Here is a 14,191-nt window from a genome sequence, read left to right on the forward strand (position 1 = left end):
CCTAAATGTTAGAAATGAAAGTTTGTGGCAGTGTTTTACGGGCATACTTAATTCCAGTTTCCTGAGGAAAACATTTAGGGGTTCTAAAGCTAAAAGGCATTTTTACTGGCAAATACAGTGTCAAACAGGAGTGTAGGGAGAGGTGGGGTTTCTTGGGTGTTTTCAAAAATACTGCAGTGGAGATCCCCAGTGGAGATCACAAATAGTATTGGCACTGCTGAAATCTGTGTTGGTTTCCATGTATATATTAAAGGAGACCCAGGAAATGAGAGAAGTTTGATAAAAATTTTGAATTAGAAACTCAGTCTAGGTGAAGTAGGTCTGCCAACATGAAAATGTCTAAAAAGTAACGTTGAAATCAACCTGACTTCTTTCTCTTCCCTCTCTACTTTCTTCCTCCTGCTCTCTCCTGGGCTTGGGGATATTTTTCCCCTCGGTAGGTCAGACGACTGAGGCTTTTTCAGACACTCTGGCAGATCTTCATATTCCTTTGTCTACAGCCAATAAATACATGTATTTTCTCCAACTCTTCTGCATTTTTTTGTATTAAGATTTTTTTTTCATAGTTTCTTTAACTTGTTGCTGTCCTTTTTTTTTAACAGATTTTTTGTTCCCGCTTGCTCTAACCTTTCCTAGTTTATTTCGCCTTTCACACCTGAAAGACAGGAATAATTTACTGTATCCCCTATCCTGTAACCCCTCCTCTATTTTGTGACCTGTCGTCTCTTCTTACTCTCCCAGTCCTCTTTCAGCTTCACTCAGTAGGCAGCCATTGCTATAATGTACTGTTTGAAATCTTTATTGAGTGGTCTTACTGCCCTTAGTTGGTGGCATAAAACCTAATTGAAAAGAGGTAGTTCCATTTTCTCTCTCCTGCCGTTTCCTTTTGGTTGGATCTGATGATCCTATGGCTGCTGCAAGGTGAAATGAGTCACTGAGGTGATACAAAAGAAAAGAAAACAAAATTAAAAAGAAAAATCAAAACCTGTCTTGATCAGCTTGTTGAAACGTCCAGTATGTTCAGCTATATCATTTCTAGATTTGATGCAAGGGTTTTTGAGGTGGGAATGACCTTCCAACAGTCTGAAATTACATCAAACTTCATGTACCCACCAGTTTTATCTCTTGCTCCCAGACCTGTTCCTTTATCTGCTCCCTTTGCTGTATCTTCCATCCAGGCTATGATCCCATGATTCTCTTTTTGGCAGCAGTGCCAGCTGGAATATTCCCTGCTTCTATCCATTTTTCACCCTGTTTTTTTAATTTATTTTTTGTACTCTATGCTGAAAAGTAACCAGCATCAGTCAGATTTCTGTCCAGTTCACTGCATGGTTGCCCACACCTTCAAGTGAGAAGTGTCAAGAGCCAATTTAAGCCAACTGCATGAATACGTGGGTAAAAACAGCCTTAGTCTTTCCTCTCCTGCCTTCTTCTGTTTTTCTCTTCATCCTCTTGTGTTTTTCTCCTGCCCCTTTCCTGCATGTCCCTCCTGTTCTGCCATATGAAACCACACAGTTTCTCCACTGCATCTTTCTGAGCAGTCCTGTCTGTGCTGTGGCACACCACTAGACTTTAGCTCTTCTACCTTCTTTTTCTTCTCACACTCACTGAATTGTGTGCCTTCATCAAACTGAGATCCTCTCCTGTGGAAGTTTGGTTTTGTTCATTTATCAATGACAGGAGGTGTAAGGCTGTTCCTCGAACTCAGAGGACAACTCAGCACCAGACTTGAAGAGATACTGCTAAGGAAAATTTTAAAAGCTTACTACTGGTCTAATTCACAGATGTAATTTCAGTAAAGCAGCTAGAAAAGGATGGATTACTCACTGTTTTTTGGCTTCATGATTGGCCCCTGAAATTAAATACTGAGCTAGTGTGAAAAAATATTCTGTGGAAAGTCATGCCCTGTATTTTTTCAGGTTAGAAAAACAAATCTAATAGGCCACAAAATGAAGGAAGCTGAGCCAACCTAAAATTACTCCTGAATCACAGCACACAAGGGCGGAGCACCAACAATTTGTGTCCTATAAACAAAGGCTTATAGCAGGTTGCTGGCTGCAGTGGATCAGAGATGTGATAGATCAGTATGTGAGTATTCAAACAAGTCATGAATGGGAGAAAGAGGAAGGGAGTGACTTCTCTGCCTTCATATTCTGGTGAAAGACTTTCCAGTAAGTAGCTTATCCTGATTTTCTATTCAGAACACACACAAGATTTCTTAATCCAGAATGCACTCAAGATTTCTTAATCCTACCAAGATCTCATTGATTAATTGTAATGATGAAATAACACTTAATTTCTAAACAGTGTTTGTGCATTCCTTTTTCATCCATAGATTTAATATATCTTTTACAATGCCTCTTGCTCCTTTAATGGTCAACAATGCTCCTTAAAGCTCTTTACACTTGTTCTTTCAAGGCTAATGGAATGCGTTGTCTGCTGCCACAGCCTTGTTTCTGGCACAGCCTCATTTTCTTTCTTGATCATCAAACAAGCTACAGAAGTTGTGGATGTCTACATACATCATACAAAGTGTTGTCCCAAACTGAGCATGCTTTCCTCCTGCCCAAATCTCAGCGCTCCTAATCGACCTTATTCTCCCTTGACTTCTCTGTATTGTCTGACAGTGCAAGTCATCCCATCATGTCCAAAATCACGATTTCATATTGGCTTTTGTGTTTTGTCCAACGCGCCTTCTAATTCTTGGCTATTTTTCTTAAAGCATCTGATTCTTGCTAATCAGCTTTTAAACAGGATCTGTAATACATCCCCCGAAGTCCTCACAGCTGTGAGCCCTGTCTCTAGTTCTCTTATCCAGGAACTTGGCGTTGACTCATATAAATTCTGGTGATTCACAACTCTCCATCTCTATTGCTGGCCTGTCTTTTCACACCCTGTTAAAATCAGTACCTTTTCCCCACCTCCCTGAGGACAGTTTATACTTGGCACGGCACATTCAGATCCTGTTTTTTTCTGTCACAAACCTCTCTTTCTCCCTTTTTTTTCCTGTAAAAGCTGCACTGCCCTTTCAGTCATTTAGGCCTTTAAATTGAATACTGCTTGCAGCCTCTCTGGAGTTATACATGAAGAATGCGCCTATAGTACCTTGTTTCTTCCTACATGTCAATTGAGAAATCCAGCCTTGTTGCCTGTGTCAGCGTCCCTGTCACTTCACACCTCAGCTACTACCAGCTTCTCTCTGCGTCTCCTGCGACTTCCACAGTGTTCTCCGAGAGCTCATTCAGAACTGCACTGTGAGGATTATCTTCCTTGCTGACACAATGTCTATGCCTCCCTTCTGGCTTTCCGGTTCATCAGCATGAAAGGCAAACTCATTGTCCTCTTCAAAGGTTCTGATCAATTGGCTCTGCACTGACTCAGCTTTATTGTCGTGTTGAGCACCAGCCCCCACATACTCTGTCAGTAACACTGGTCTTCACTGTCTCATTAGTGTGTTTCTCACAGAATCACCTTTGGCCTTTTTACAAAGTACCTCCTCCTTTGCTGGAAGTTCCTCACAAACTTTAAAGGAATTAGTTTGTGCTGTTAACTCGCCCAAGACTTATTTCTGCATTGTTGCCTGGAGCTGTTGCTCAGAGCTGAACACGTAAAGTGCAGTCATCGTGCTCTGTATCCTCCACTCTCTTCACCAACACTATTTATCCAATTGTTCTACTTGTATTTTTGCAGCCTAAAAACTCCAGTCTTCCTTTTATTACAAACACTTATGCAGTTGTTAACAAGCCTTACGACTGCCAAACTGTGTTCTTCTGTAAACCATCTCGAGTTTGCAGTCTCATGTTGCTTGAGTAAAAGTTTTGTGAAAATTTTGGCTAATTGGTATATAATATTACGTGAGAAATTTTGGGAAGAGCTGCAGTGCTGCTGGCTCCTCAAGTGTGAGAGTCACTAAGAACCACAGAAAGTCCTGATTTTTGATAAGGAGAATCTTTGTGATAATATATTGTAACAACATCAACACAGGATTATGAAACCTACAGCATTATGAAAGTTCTGTGATCTTTCTACATGTTGAAATATCAATAGTATACAATAGTATACAATAGTATACAATAAGGTAGTTACCTGTCTGAGAGAGCAGAGAGATATAAATCACTATCTAATCTACAGATTAAGGTGCACTTCTAAAGTGTGTTGGTGTTTCAAAATCTTAGCAAATGCTCTATACTCACCTAGAGAAGCAATAGCATTAGTTGTGCTATCAGAATACAGAGTACACTGTCCTAGTACTGTAGTCTTCTGTAGCAGCAAATGCAAGGACAAAAGTATCCTCATACTACTATCTTCCCAATTTTTTTTATCATAAGCTGTACTTTACCACAGAAGGGGCTGATCCATTAAGTGGTCCCTTCCTCCATTTATTTCCTAGAGTAAAAATTCAATAGATTAAAAAAAGAAGGGGAAAAAAAAAAAAGTAAAAATCAACTGCCAGTGTAAAATTAAACGAACTAAAATCCTTTAATGAAGGTTGTCAAAAATTAGTACCACCTTCTCCTTTGAACGACATTGTTTGAATTATTTCTTCTCTGCCCTACTCTGTTTGGATGACAATAATTCTCCGAGTGGTAGGATTCCTCTGTGATGGTAATGCTTGCCTCAAGAAACACATACCTGCTTGAAGTGCCTGAATTGTTCACTGCAACACTAATTCCAATTACTGCTGCAGCAGAATCATCCCCTTTGGAAACTCATCTATCCAGTGACGCTGCTGCTACTTATACCTCTTGTTGCTGTCACTGTTCATGTGTTAATACACGCACACATATTTAAAAGTGCTTCAATGAAAAAAGTCAATAGAGCATGAGAGGGAATGCCCTTGCAGAAGCAAGCAGCACTGTGCAGCAATATGAAGGCTTTTTGTCTATGCATGTAAGAGGCAGTTTTACTGCAGCATGGCTGTCGGGATCCCTTTGTCCAGGTTGTTAGCTTAGCCCTGTCTTCGAGCTCTGATGGGTGTGTTTTAGTGTATTTGCACTAACTGTGTATCCAAAAGCTGCCTACATCAGCAGGGGGAAGAGTTAGTGCCATACCTCAGTGTTAGAAAAGTGGTTTAAAAAAATGGTTAAAAAGCCCACATTTTTAATTCAGCCTAGATGCCTGAACACTGGAGAAAATGGAAAATGAGGGAGGCAAACCCCATTGTAGGATGTGGGCTGTCAATTTTAGAATCATCTGGGCCTGGCACACTCTGCAGCAGTTCTAATCACACACACAGCCAGGGACCAGCCAAGTCAGGAAGTTACCTTAGAAGATTTCCTGGTCTAAAACCTGCCCAGAGCAGATCAGACAGTTGGTTCCACTGGTGCATAGGGTTATTCCTCCTGGGATGCAGGACTTTACACCTCTCTGTTGAACTTTGCGAGGTTCCCATCAGCTCATTTCTCCAGCCTGTTAAGGACAGTACACCCCTCCCAGTTTTGTGCCAAGAGCAGACTGGCTGAAGATCCACTGTCCCATCGTCCAGCTGGCTATTGAAGATGTTGAATGGTCTTGGCTCTGCATCAGCCCCTGGGGTCTACCATTAGGGATTAGTTTCCAGATGAACTGCTGCTGATCACAATTTTTTGAGCTCAATTCCATCACTTTTCAGTCCACCTCATATACTTTTATCTGGTCCATATTTCATCAGTTTCCCTATGGTGATGTTTCCAAAGACAGTGTTGAAAACCTTGTTGAAGTCAAGATAAAGAACATCGCTGCCTGTCCCCCATCCACTGAACTAGTTATTTTATTAAAGAAGACTAGATTTTTCCATCCTAAATCCTTGCTGGTTCCAGTCACTTTCTTGTCCTTCATGTGTCTGGAAATGATTTCCAGGATTAAATGCCCCATCATCTTCCCACAGATCAAGGTGAGCTTGACCAGCCTTTAGTTCTCTTCATGCTCCTGATGGCCCTTCTTGAAGATAGGGGTGACATTTGCTTTCTTCCAGTTCTCAGAAAACCCTCCTGATTGCCATAGCCTTTCAAAGGTGACTGAGAATGGCCTCACAGTGACATTATCCAGCTCCATCAGCAGGCATGGGTAAATCCCGTAGGGTTACAGGGCCTTGGGTATGTCCAGGTGGATCCTATCAGGTTACAGGGCTTTGGGTATGTCCAGGTTGTTTATGTGCTCTCTAACTTGACACTTTTCTCTATGGAGGGTAAAGCCCTCCTTGCTCCAAAGTTTCCCAGTAGTCTCCTGGTCCTGGGATTCCTGCAGGCTGGTTTTTACTGGTAATCCAAGGCATTGCATACCACAGCCTTTTCCATGTCCCGGGTCACCAGATTCCTTTGCTCATTAAGTAATGGACCCACATGTTCCCTGGTCGTCTTTTTGCTGCTGATGTACCTGTAGGAGCTCTACTTGTTGCCCTTCATATCCCTCACCAGACTCAGTTCCAGATGATTTTTGGGTTTCCAAAATCCATCCCAGAACATACTAGATTTCTGACTATCTTATTGATTCAGTTTATTAGCCTCTGAAAAATACAGGTGGTGCCCCATGCAGCTGGCCAAAATACACATTGTGTCTAATAAACTTAATGGAAAGTCTGTGTTTAGTTGTGTCTTTTTACTTAATTAAAGTGAAAATGACACATCACTCTATGTGCAGGCCGAGCCTCAATCTACAAAGACTGTCAGTTAGTATTAGGGTCATTATTGACAGTGGCCTAGTTTCCATTAATGGAGTCATTAAAAGTTTTAGTCCACAAAGTCAGGAAAAAGTAGTGGCTGATAGTCCTGAACTGAAATAAGGGAAAAAGAAAAAAGCCCAAACCCAACCTGTTTTGTTAATCCATCCATGTACATGAAAACAGCACAGCAGGATTGGGGAACTAATCCCATTTCAAATCAGATGCCTGCTGGTTCCATTTAATGAGTATAATGTCTTTTTCTTTTTTAACCCTAAAATATCTTCATACATATAACAGCATTTTTTAAAAAATTATTATATTTTTTTATCTATTCTGATAAGGTACTTGCTTGTATAACTGGACCAAAAATGGATTTCTAACTACCTTTTTTACTGCCAAACCACATGCTGAACTTCATTAATATGGAAATACCCAGGAAATGGAATTGGCAGAGTTTTTGAGCGTTGGTACTAATGAAATTTCCTACAGATTGTACCTTGTGAATAAACTCTGGTGTGTAGGACGAAATAAAGTAATGGAAGATTGTCTTAGGGCTGAGACACTAAAAACATCTCTCTTCTCACACATTTCTAGTACTTAATGAATCTTTTATACTTTCACGCTGCACTTTTTTCCTGTGTAGAGGCACTGTCAAGATCTCTTCACCCTAAATGCCCACTTTCATTAAATTTGCAAAAAAAAATGTTGAGACTTTTGTCTCCTGCCAAATAAGGCTGAAATTGGAGAAAGGTCTAAAAACTATTAACAGAGGTTGTGGAGGGGCATTTTTCATTACCCTCTGCCAAGGGCCATGTCAGCAGAATGAGTGAATGTGTCATGTACCATTTTAATTTAGTAATGTTTACATCCCTTGATACCAGTGCTCTCACAGAGTCCAGGATAATGAAGAATTTGTGATCCAATTCTATTGACTATCAATATAGCTTGATACTGGTCTGGTAGCTATATAACAATATTAGGGGAAATAAAAATATATTTATGTAAATTGTATTATTACATGTAAACATCAGCTATCGTCCTAGTGCTGCTTATTTTCTCAGCATCTACTATATTGTTATTAATTTTCTGTCTGCTTCCTAATTCCTGGGGAAAACAAAAATCGTCATTCCCCAAAATGTCTTTATCTTAGATGATGTCTAGAAATATGTTAAAATAAAATAGAAGATGTTATAATGGGTAGAGAATTAATTAAAAAATTGTTACCTACATATATGGATGTCTATGTAAGGCAGTAATAGTTTGTTCAACTTCCTCTTCAGCCCTAGCCATCCTCCCCATCCTCTCTTGGTTTATTTGTTTAGATTTCAAGCCAGGGCAGCCTGTTCATGTTTACAAGCCACCAAAAGAGTCCCCTCAACAGCAAAATATTTGCAGTAGCATATTTGCAAACTACATGATGTCCTAATAAGACCTGATGTCATGAATAGGAAACTTGTGACAGTAAAGATCAGTTAAATAAGTCCAGTGTATTCAGTTGCTTCACCACATAATTGTCAGCAGACCAGTTCTTACATTTTTCATGCATTTAAGACTTTGCATCTCGGGATCAGTGGCTTGCATAAAGATACTTATCATGCATCCCAAATCATTACTAGTTTTCCATGTAGTTTGATTCTTCCTTCCTCCATGCAACAGCTTAAAAGGCAAAGTGTTTCAGATGGACAAATCCGTAACATAACAATCCTCCATGTCACTATGATATACATTACAGCATCGAGAAAAGAATAAAAGTTTGCAAATGCTGTGTTGTGATTATCAAAAGGCTTAAAGGTGGCTGGAACTATGGGAGATTTCTACCTGTAAATATGTATGTCAAACATAAAGTTGTATTTCAGTAAACAAAAGCTATACTCCATGGACCAGAGCAGCTGAAAGGAGAGACAGCACAGGAGTGCTGACCTACTTGAGCAAGCTGTGCAGTGACTGGCATGCAGCTCTGGCTCTATTTCAGTAAAACAGTATGTGACCTCCCAAATCAGAATGCAATTTGAAACATTAAATGACCAGGCATATCTTTTGGCAATGCAGTTATTAACTTTTGACTTTATCTGCAGCCCACAAGGCCACCTCTTACATCACAGTGATGCAATGCCTACTAATTGAAAGTCAATTTTGTGCCAGCCAAGGGCACTGGCTACAAAAAGCAGACACAAGTGTGTGCAGAGGGGAAGATATTTTCATTATTTCTTCCTCTGACTCCCTGACTCTACCTTCCATTTCTCTTTGCTACTCTTTATCTCTCCCACCAGCCCACACAGAAAAAACCCTTAAGGCATAGCTTTATTGGGAAGTTAAAAAAAAAAAAAAAAGTGGAATGATATATTCTGGCCACAAGGAATGGTCTTACTTTTAGAAACTATTTGAAATTTGTTCCTTAGGATGGTTTTTGGCAAAGTAAAGTAGTGAAGAGGTGTGTCAAATAACACTGCTATTCGTTTTTTGAAGGGAGAGGTAATAACTGTCTTGATGAAATCTTGAGGACCATGAAAAAAGTCTGAATGAAACTTCTCTTCCCTTTCAGTGCAGGTTTACTTGGATCCTGTTTATATTCACAAGACATATAGGATTCAGATCTAACATTTCACAAGTCTGCCAGATGCTCTGTCAGCTTTTAATATTTCTGGTTAGTGCTTTTTTTAAAAAAAATCTATTTCACTCGTTCACCGATATATTTATCTAGGACATATTTTTGTACCGGCTATAAAAATCCTAGCAGAAAAAGACTGTTGACCTGGAGATTTTCTGGATCTTAAGCATTTAGAAGTCTATTTCATAAGTAGAATTAAATTATTGCTGAGTGTAGGAGAGGCCAAGACAGCATGTTTTGCATGTAACAGGATCCTGAAGGTAGCTGTTCCTGACAGCTGACACTGGGAAAAGCACCCGAGAGAAATTAATGCCAAAATTTAGGGGGGACTGCCTGACCAAATAGAGATAGGAGGAACCAAAATTATTAGAAATTAGTTGGAAGGACTAGTAAGATATAGCTGGAAGAAAGTGAAAATCACAGTCCACTACTGGGAAGTGACTTCTATCATGAATATCCCAAATTTTGGTGCTACCATAATCATACAGCCCGCTCACATAAAACTTCATGAATTCAGTGGGAAGATTTCTATTACTTTCAGTGGGTTTTGGCCCAAAGGGTAGCAGTCCATTCAATTGTTATCTTTCTCAGTTTTCTGTGTGCTCTCTCACAGGGATGTGCGGAAACTTCCTGTTTCTTGCTGCAAATCACCTGGCTGCTCAGCCAGTGTGTTAATGCTCACCCGGCTGCTCAATCAGAAAATTGGACCAAATCCAGAAAACTGAGGTGGTTTATCATACAAAATTCAATGAATAGTGGTATCCAAAGCTGCTTTATAGCTGTAGCAGACACAACACTGATTCACATGTCATGTAAGCTATGGAGAGCTCCAGATCTTCCCCATCTCAGTGGTGTGACTTTGGCTTATCTTTACACTTCAGAGCATGAGTGAGGCTTGTGAGTATTGTATTTTTTGTCACTTTCTCATCTCATAACTATCCTTTACCTCTTTACTTTCTTTAGGCTAGTTACAGAACTTGTCACCTGAGGATGAAGTTCAGCAAGGGAAGTGTTAACATCAAGGGGATCCTGCCTGACTTGCATGCTGATGTTAATGAAGCTGTGAATTGTGTCATATTAGCCTCATTTGCTTCCCATATGCTTACTCTCATTTTCCCCTCTGAAGCTGCAACTCCACTTTTCGTCTTCATTTGTATGCCTAAAATGCAACCAGCTTAATTACCAATTATAACCATACTCATTTAAAAGCTAAATCAACTGGAAACAATGCTAGAAAGTGTCTCCCTTGAGGAGAACTAAAGACTTTGTGTTAATTTTCTTCACATATTTTGATTAGTATAAAGCACTGTGTAACTTACAAATTAATCTCCCCAAATGATGTTAATTTTAAATCAAGATGGCACATGGATACTCATGGGATGACAGTCAGAGCAACCTGCCTTCTCTTCCTCCTTCAACTCTGACCTGCTGTGCAAAATTATCTCTCCCTGGGAAACTGTCAATGAAGCACTATAGCACCCAGCTCTGCCAGCTGCATTTTATTTATGGCCACCTTTTCCTGCTTTATTTCTTAACTGTCTGACTTGTGCTATTTCCTCGAGTTTGGAAGCCCCTTGTGATTCTCTTCATAATGCATTTTCTTCCATCCTAGGAAATGAGAACTCCATAAACTTCCAGGTAGGTTCCATGGGACCTATGGAAGGCATAATAGCTGTTTGGCTTGATATACTGGTGATTGCCACAGAACGTGCCTCCAATCAATACTGCAAAACTCTCAGACTCTCTTTAGCTCCTGAGTGAATTTACAGTTCCTGGTGACAATCTCCATTACTGCAATAAAGGCCAGAGGAACTATGAGAAGTGAAAACTAGATTTGGAAAGCTGTCATTGTTATTTATGGAATATTTGCATGCCATGATGCAGAGGGGTTGGAACGAGATGATCTCTCAGGTTCCTTCACAACCCAGGCTATTCTGTGATTCTGTGATTGTGTCATACATACATAAAACACACAAATGGAGATGAAGCTACGGTACTGGCAATATGTGTTTCCCTTTCACCAGTTTTTCTCATTTCAGCCCTGTTTTTCTCACGCCACCAGACATTTTTATTTAATTCTCAGTTTCTGGGATGTATGTGACATTGTTTTTACTTTTAGCCAAAGGGCAGACTCACAAAATCCTAATGAAAAGCACAAATGCACTTCACTAGTTGAAAAACTGACAGTCAAGAAAAAGAAAAAGAACTTTTGACTGTACCTAGAAGGGGATTTTTCTCTGTAGATCTACATACTGGCTTAAAATATTGGTTTTGAGGGAATTTCTGCTCTGGCAGTTACCAAAAGGAACTTACTCTGGGGAAGGGCTGGTGCTTTTGGAAACACTTGGTGAGAAATTCACATTATTCATCTCTCACATTGTGCTGGAGGTGGTGGTGTGGTTCACTAGTCACCTTCTGGTCTTCTATTTTTTTAGCATGGAGAAGGAAGCACTGTAATCCATGCATGGAGTTCGGCACACAGTGTTTCAGTAGGATTTGAAATAACACCTTTACAGGGGTTTTGCAGCAACACTGGCATTACCCTCACCCATTCCTCACTCTGCAACAGGGCTTGGATCATCTCACTGCTTAGTGATTTCTATAAGCTTTCTGCTTCACGGTACTCAGCACCTTGTATGAGGATTAAATTCTGAGAGCACAGCAGGTGTGTCCCTAAGTTTAGCAGCTCTATTTATAGTGTTTTCCTGTGTGCATAACACTGCAATTGTCACTCACACTGTCTTCCTCCAATTCTGCATGACACCAGGATGGGGGCATAATAAACATCCTTTTATGAGTATGGCCTTCTGGGTGAAATGAAAATTAATTGCCTAAACAGCATCACATGGAACTAAACAAACAAAAAAAGCTTATTATGAAGGAAAGTTAAAGTTAATGATTACAGCATCAGGAAACTCTGAGACGAATTTTAATATAACATTACATTTTATTTATTAATTTATTTATTATTCTATTTTAAAGTGATAACTTTACATCAAATTGCATGAGAAAGTGCTGTAAAAATTTCAGCAAGGAAGATTTTCTACATGATGTAGTGAATAAAATTAAGAACACAGAAGCGATTTTGCTTTTCAAAATTGGTCATTAACTTCCAGTTAACTGTCCAGTTAATTGGTAGTGTAAGTTACAAGAGTAGATAGACCAACACAACTGTTAATTTTTTTTTTTTTTGAAGCTGGTGAAGTGCAGACTGTGGTAAATGATTTTGGGGCAAAGAACTGCAGCAAGAGACAAGAACCTACAAATCTTTTTTTTCAATTAATGTTTTGTGTACAGGAAACGTTAACAGTGATGTGGTTGGTGATACCTGTTTGCAAAAGAAATTCTCGTGGACCCCTGGAAGCAGCTTTGTTGTTGTGCAACCTACTTTAGTTCTGCATCAGACACAGATGATGGAGGGAAAGGCAGCAGAAAACAGCAGAGCTCAAAAGAGGAACTCTTCTGTGCATGGGCCACGTCCTTGCCCTCTGAGAAACCTTTGCAACACCTCAGCAGTGTGAAAAAAAAATCAGTAAAACTGAAAATCGGGTCTGCTTTTTCAAACTGTATTTGCTGCTCAAAGGGAGCGATATTCTATTGGTTTAGACCAAGGTGACATTTGGACAACTTTCTTCACAGCAGAGGTGCGGAAACATAATCTGTTTTAGATAAAAGCTTAGATTTTTGAGCACCCTTTTATAAGAGGGAATTAAGTTTGCAGCTAATTTTACTGCAGCTGAATTAAAGAAAATGAGAGGCTCTGTCTTTTAAAATTGAAGTTCACTCAATTTTTTTTTCCCCTGTAGTGGTGACATAACCTTTACATTTCCACAGATAATGAAGTAGATCTTGCCAGAAGACCAGCCCCACAGCGGGCTCATTCCCAAAGCTGAAGTACTATTTTTCTTTCCATCTGCTCCACACGGAGCTTGAGGTAAGCTATTCCTAATGTCTTACGAGCATCACTGTTTCTTGAAATCAAATGTGCTTTTCATTTCCTTTTTTAAACAGGAAAGATCTTATTACTACCTATCATGGCTTCTTTGCCGCAGCTGCCATTACGGCTTTTAATTGGTAATTCACTAGTTTTGGAGATGAGGTTTTAGAGCCTATAAAACCACAGGGAGCTCACTCTTAGTCTAAATGGACCTTCTGAGGATATGGGAAGGCTCAACGTGTTACTCACATCTCACAAAAGGCCATGAAAAGCAGTGTCTATTACTTTTAAACAGCTTCACAGTCAACTGCTCTTTCCCATAACTATGTTTATTTCCTATTAGTCCTTAAGTACATTCCAGATAGGAAATTAAGTGCCAAGGAAACACTCAGCTTTTTTCTTCCAGGGATCTCTCCCAGACCAGTTCCTTTGCCCTCGTCTTCCTTAAGTGTTTGTACAGCTGCCTTAGTTTCTGCGAAGGATTAACATAAAAATCCGTATTAAGGGACAACAGATCTGTCTTTCAATTATGGAAATGGGATCAGTAGGATGCAGTTGCAAGGCCCTCCTGATTCAGAGGTCTCTTGAAGGGCGGAGCCTTTGGTGAGCTTTTTGCCCATGGCTCTTCCCAGATGACTGATGCTTGGTGGTGCCTCCCATCGGAATACTCCCCTGGCAGTACCCTAGGTACTGTGCCATGACATGGAAAAGGACTTTTTCCAAGGTCATGTAGTAACAGGACAAGGGGGAATGGCTTCAAACTGAAAGAGAGTGTTAGATTAGATACTAGGGAAAAATTCTTTACTGTGGGAATGGTGAGGCACTTGAACAGGTTGCCCAAAGAAGCTGTGGATGTCCCATCCCTGGAAGTGTTCAAGGCCAGGTTGGATGGAGTCCTGAGCAACCTGGTCTAGTGGAGGGTGTCCCTTTTACATGGCAGTGAGGTTGTAAATAATTGAGCTTTAACGTGCCTTCCAACCCAGGCCATTCTAGGATTCTGTGTGTC

The sequence above is a fragment of the Myiozetetes cayanensis genome, unplaced genomic scaffold, assembly GCF_022539395.1.
Source record: "Myiozetetes cayanensis isolate MyiCay16 unplaced genomic scaffold, myiCay2020 scf5-8, whole genome shotgun sequence".
In the NCBI taxonomy this organism is placed as follows: Eukaryota; Metazoa; Chordata; class Aves; order Passeriformes; family Tyrannidae; genus Myiozetetes; species Myiozetetes cayanensis.